This window comes from Amblyraja radiata, chromosome 38 (assembly GCF_010909765.2).
Source record: "Amblyraja radiata isolate CabotCenter1 chromosome 38, sAmbRad1.1.pri, whole genome shotgun sequence".
NCBI lineage: Eukaryota > Metazoa > Chordata > Chondrichthyes > Rajiformes > Rajidae > Amblyraja > Amblyraja radiata.
The window spans coordinates 13,508,046-13,514,045 of NC_045993.1; the positions used below are offsets into that span (position 1 = coordinate 13,508,046).

A 6,000-nucleotide genomic window follows, 5' to 3' on the forward strand; every position below is an offset into this window, starting at 1 on the left:
GATACGCGCTAAACGCAGGCAGGTGGGACTAGTGTCATGTAGATGGGGCATCTTGGCCGGCATGGGCAAGTTGGGCCGAAAAGTTCTGTTTCCACACTGTAAGTTATATAAGCCTGTGAACCATAATATTACAGTAGATGGGCATCTGGTGGTCCGCATGCTTTTGCGCTGTGTGTCTATTTAGCTGTACATCGATAGAGAGACTGCAGGCGATAAGACAGCTCAGAGATAGTAAATGGGCCAAAAGGTCACATGTTGCTTGACCTTCTAGTTGGTGACACACAGAGTTTATGAGGCACAGGATAGAGAGGGGCAATTAACCAGATGAACAATCCTTTAACCCCTCATGTGTGAATGCCCCAGTGACAAATGCATCCCAGGTCAGATGTCCACCTACATGGAGAGTGTTACTGTATCTTCTGCGTCAAAGCCACAACTCAATGGAAGAGTGTGCATGCAGGCTGCATCTTCACATGCGTGTGTCTAAACGAGTACATTCATTGCTAGCTGCCGACTGTTGTTTAACAACGCCCAGCTGAATGAACTGGACAAGAGCCTGGCATAGTCGGCAGCGCTCGAGGGGGGGTGGGTGTCGGACTCTGAGGGGAGGGGAACAGACGTGCTTTGTTGTACGAGTAGATGTGGTTCTACCCAGGACAAGGCAGGCACCCTTGATGCAAAGAACCAAATGTGCAAGTCAAGAGGACAGGGGTTGGGAGGGAGAGATGGACCAGCCATGATTGGATGGTGGAGTAGACTTGATGGGCTGAATGGCCTAATTCTGCCCCTAGACCTTGTGACTTAAGACCTTATGAGAATGGACAGGTATACCCCAGGGCAAAATGATTGCACAACTCTGAACCAAAAGGGTTAACGAAAAGGTGACCCTTTCCACCAGTAGCTCTTTTAACACCCCCTCAAGCTGCTTGATTTTAAAGTGATGAATTACACCCCAAGGGCTCTTACGCTGAGCGCTGATGGATTCTATTCTTTCATTTTTAATCAGGTGATGACAACTTTTGAAACGTTAGATGCTCTGCAAGAGATCTGGCAGTTTCCAGTTACATTAAGAAAGAAAAGCTGGCATCTGCAAGCATTCTGCATTGCCGATGTGCAGGATGTCTTGTTATTTGTACGCACGCGCTCAGTAAGAACTGGTGTTACAAATGGAAATGGGAATAATCAGATGGACAGGTGTTTGTTACAAATTATCGACAGAAGTATCACAACACCATTCAGGAGATAATGTCTTCCCTTGGCTGAGGCTCATCTAGTTACGAGAAATAACTATGAGTGTCCAATAGACAGTGGTAAGCAGTTCAGTTCAGTTTAGTTTATTGTCACGTGTACCGAGGTACAGTGAATAGCTTTTGTTGCGTGTTATCCAGTCAGCGAAACGACGATACATGTTCACAAGGGAATAACATTTAGTGCAAGGTAAAGCCAGCAAAGACCGATCAAGGATAGTCAGAGGTAGACAAAAATGCTGGAGAAACTCAGCGGGTGAGGCAGCATCTATGGAGCGAAGGAAAAAGGCTACGTTTCGTTGCCTTTTTCCTTCACTCCATAGATGCTGCCTCACCCGCTGAGTTTCTCCAGCATTTTTGTCTACCTTCAATTTTCCAGCATCTGCAGTTCCTTCTTAAACAAGGATAGTCCCAGGGTCACCAAAGCGGTAGATAGTAGTTCAGCACTGCTCTCTGGTTGTGGTAGGATGACTCAGTTGCCTGATAACAGCTGGGAAGAAACTGTCCTTGAATCTGGAGGTGCGTTTTCACACTTCTGTACCTTTAGCCCGATGGGAGAGGGGAGAAGAGGAAGTGGCCGGGGTGTGACTTGTCCTTGATTATGCTGCTGACCTTGCCGAGGCAGCGTGAGGTATAAATGGAGTCAATAGAAGGGAGGTTGGTTTGTGTGAAGGTCTGGGCTGTGTCCACAATTCGCTGTAATTCCTTAAGGGCCTGTCCCACTTACGCGACCTTGGCTCGCAAATTACGCGGTCTCGTGGCCGCTTGAGGTGTACGGGCACTGTATGGCCGCGCGGGGCCATTTTCACTTAGAAGCGCGGAGGGGTATGGAGTTTTGTGGGGCTGGTCCCGACATCGCATAAATTAAGTCAAACGCGAACTTCGCTTCCGGTTTGTCGTGCCTAACGCACGCAATCACATGCAAGTGAGACAGGCCCTTTATGGTCTTGGATGGAGTTGTTCCCATACCAAGGTGTGATTTGTGATAAAATGCCTTCTATGGTGCTAATGCAGGGTGTAACATCATGCACTACAATTAATGCTTTCCATCACACCTACCCACGGCATTTGGGCACTCCTACATAGCCTACACACATGTGGGAGACCTCGTGTACGTCAGTGCTACAGACAAACTACGTGGCAGGCTCCCTGAAGTTGAGGAACAGAGAAAAGAGTTTTGATTCCAAATCTGCTTGAAAAATCTAAGGGAATGTAACAGTAATATGCAGAACCCGGGTCAGGCAACACCGTGTTTTGCCGACCATGTCGACAGGACTGGAAATGGAGAACAGAATTAAGAATTGAATTATGGTGGGAAAGATTCTGAAACTGGGCAGTGACAATTTATATCTTCTTGTGGGTTTGACAAATGACGCATGTTTTAATATTTATAGAGTTGCTCTTAGCAACGGATTTGGGCGTAGTCCCTTATAGGACTTATAAAGGGCAGCAATCAGGAAAGGACAAGAGAAAATGATTGCTGCAGAATTATGACCACCGGAAATGAATATTGATGTCACGTAGTTATAAGGGACAACAGATGCCACAATCCTGAGAAAGATACAAAGTGCTGGAGTAACTCAGTGGGTCAGGTATATCTGTGGATGGCCGGCACAGTGATAGAGTTGCAGCCTTACAGCGCCAGAGACCCAGGTTCAATCCTAACTACGGGTGTGTATGGAGCTTTTACGTTCTCCCTGTGACCTCGTGAGTTTTCTCCGGGTGCCCTGGTTTCCTGCCACATTCCAAAGACGTACAGGATTGTAGGTTGATTGGCTTCTGTAATTTATCCCTGGTGTGTAGGATGGAATTGGTGTAATCGCTGGTCAATGCGGACTCGGTGGGCCAAGGGTCTGTTTCCGTGCTGTATCTCTGATGATTAGGGTCAGGAGCATTCTTCAAACCAAAGATCCTATAGCCAGCAAGATGGACCACTCGACCAAAAATAAGTAGTACGGTCATGGGCAGATTCATGGGTAATTTTCGGCCCCATTTCCGTAACCTGCTTCCGTCTCCGCACCAAAGATCCCGTAGCGGAGCAAAGATACTAGAGCGGAGACGGAAGCCGGTTACGGAAACATCCTCGTACAAATAAAAGTTATATTTGAAAAATCTTCTCCTCATTTTCAGAATTATAATTTATTAACACTAACTGTTCCCCCGCAACGTTCATTACACTGTGAGTCGGGTTGGGTCGGGTCGGGTTACTGAAATGGATGAAAAAAAGGCCCACGTTCCGCTCCGTTGCGTACTACACGTCAGCCCATTGCATTTAGAAGGAGTGGTCTATCTTGCTCCGCTATAGGATCTTTGCTTCAAACTGATTGGAGTAAGGGGGGGGGGGGGGGGGGAGGGGGGGGGGGGGAGGAAGCTGGAAAAGAGCCGTGAGGGCGGGGCAATGTCTGCTGAGTGATAGGTGGATGCAGGTGAGGAGGTTTGATTGGCTGGTGGGTGGAGTAAGTGACAAAGGCTGCAGATGAAATGGAGACGGGAGAGAAGAGAAGTGAATTGTACAGCCAGCGGGAGGAACATAGGTTGGAAGGGGACAGAGAGAGGTGGGGGGAGGAATAGACATCATGCCATTTCTCAAACTAGTCTTCACTGCAATAACCAAAAATCCAAAAGGAGGCAGGATAGGCTGCCCAGTCAGTTCATCTAGACTGAGACTGCAGGGGTTAATAGAGCAGAGAGTAAATGAAGAGTCAGATGAGTGCAGGAAGGTCATTTGCAGCCTGATCTTCAGGCCAAGGCAGAGTTAAGGGCCTGTCCCACTTTCACAACCTAATTCACGCCCTCTGCCGAGTTTGCCCTTGACTCATACTCGCAGCATGGTCGTCACGAGGTCGTAGCAGGCCGTGATGCGAGTCGTAGGTACTCGTGGTTGCGGCGTTTTTTCTAGCCTGATGAAAAATGTCCACGAGTAAAAAAGGTCGTGAATTAGGTGGTGAAAGTGGGACAGGCCCTTAAACAGGACACAGAGAGCAGGCAGAAGCAGCATCAGGCAGTGAGAGGCAATTAACCAGCAATTAGCCAGCTGGACAATCTCTTCCCGCCTTAGGGCCGGCAAGTACAAATGACCCAGTGATAAATGTATTGGTGGCCTGTTATCTGTCTACTTGAAGCAAGCGTGTAACTGTGTTTTTGTGCATAAAAGAGACAACTATTTGCAACGGTGCAAAACACTGCAACCTTTTGTCATGTGCAATGTGAATCAACCGCTTGCATTTGGAGATTGGGCCGCTAAGTGTTATTTAACCTTGTTCATCTGATCGATTTTTAAACAGGATATATAGGACAGGAGTGGAGATATTTTTGGAACTCCCTTAGAGAGGGAGCGCTTTATCGCCTGGACTGCAGAATTCAAGACGGCAATTCTCCGCCACCTTTGATTCAATTCGATAATTCAATGATACTTTGTACGTAGGGGCAGTGAAATGCTTAGGGTTGCGCACAACCCAGATGAGTCATACAGCAGACCTCACCTAGGCAGTACACAACGTCGCCACGTGTCTGCCGCCGACATAGTTCACCGAACACTCCCACCTTCTGCCGCACAAGGCAGCCGCCCCCCCCCCCCCCCCAATCGGGCCCCCCTTCCTTCTCGGCAGCCCCCCAGCAGGTAGCTCTTCAACAGCCCTCCTCGTTCTCCGACGGCCCCCTCCACCCACTCTCCCAATGGACATAAGAGATGTTCTGCAGATGCTACCTTATTAACATAAATTTCCCAAGCCACCTTCTTGACTAGGCCGTGATACTGGCTCTGTCCATTTCACAGACAGTACAGCCACTTTCCCAGTTGGCCCTCTGTTTTGCTTAGTTTAGTTTAGAAATACAGCGTGGAAGCAGGCCCTTCGGCCCACCGAGTCCGCACTGACCGGCAATCCCACACACTAACGCTATCTACACACACTAGGGCCAATTTACATTTATGCCAAGCCTATTAATCTACCAACCAGTACGTCTTTGGAGTGTAAGAGGAAACTGTAGATCTGGGAGAAAACTCGCGGGTTCGCAGGGAGAACGTACAAACTCCACACAGACAGCACCTGTAGTCAGGATTGTACCCGGGTCTGCGGCGCTGTGAGGCAGTAGCACTACAGCTGCACCACCCTAGTTGCCATTACCTGTCATCCTTTAGCATGCGTGCACCCATTAAAATCAATACTCACACCTGATCCTTCACACTTCTGCTTCTTTGTCCAAAGGTCACAGACTTAAATGTTTATGGATGACGATTTGTTTAAATTGCAAATCCATGGGAAAACATCAACCGTGCAGAGACAAGAAACTGCAGATGCTGGTTTACAAAATAAGGTACATAGTGCTGGAGTAACTCAGCGGGCCAGACGGCCTCTGAGTTACTCCAGCACTTTTTCTCTTTTTTAACATAAACTGTGTCCATTGCCTGATCACTTCAGCAGAAGCTGCACATTATTCCAAGACGACACTCCTTTGGCACTTCCATTGCAACTCCCAAATCCTGGGGATCTCAACGAAACAGACATCTGACTGGGTAGATCGCATACATCACAAAGAATATTCCTTTAGGAAGGAGATGAGGAGCAATTTCTTTGGTCAGAGGGCTAGTCAATCTGTGGAATTCATTGCCACAGACGGCTGTGGAGACCGTCAATGGATATTTTTAAGGCAGAGATAGATAGATTCTTGGTTAGTACAGGTGTCAGGGGTTATGGGGAGAAGGCAGGAGAATGGGGTTAAGAGGGAAAGATAGATCAGCCATGATTGAATGGCG

The 6,000-nt window shown here is 48.0% G+C and overlaps 1 protein-coding gene across 4 annotated transcripts in view; it reads right to left on the reverse strand.

The window, feature by feature from the left end:
• sgsm3 (small G protein signaling modulator 3) overlaps window positions 1-6,000 on the reverse strand; it is a 106,841-nt gene that overhangs the window by 81,414 nt on the left and 19,427 nt on the right. The window lies entirely within an intron of this gene.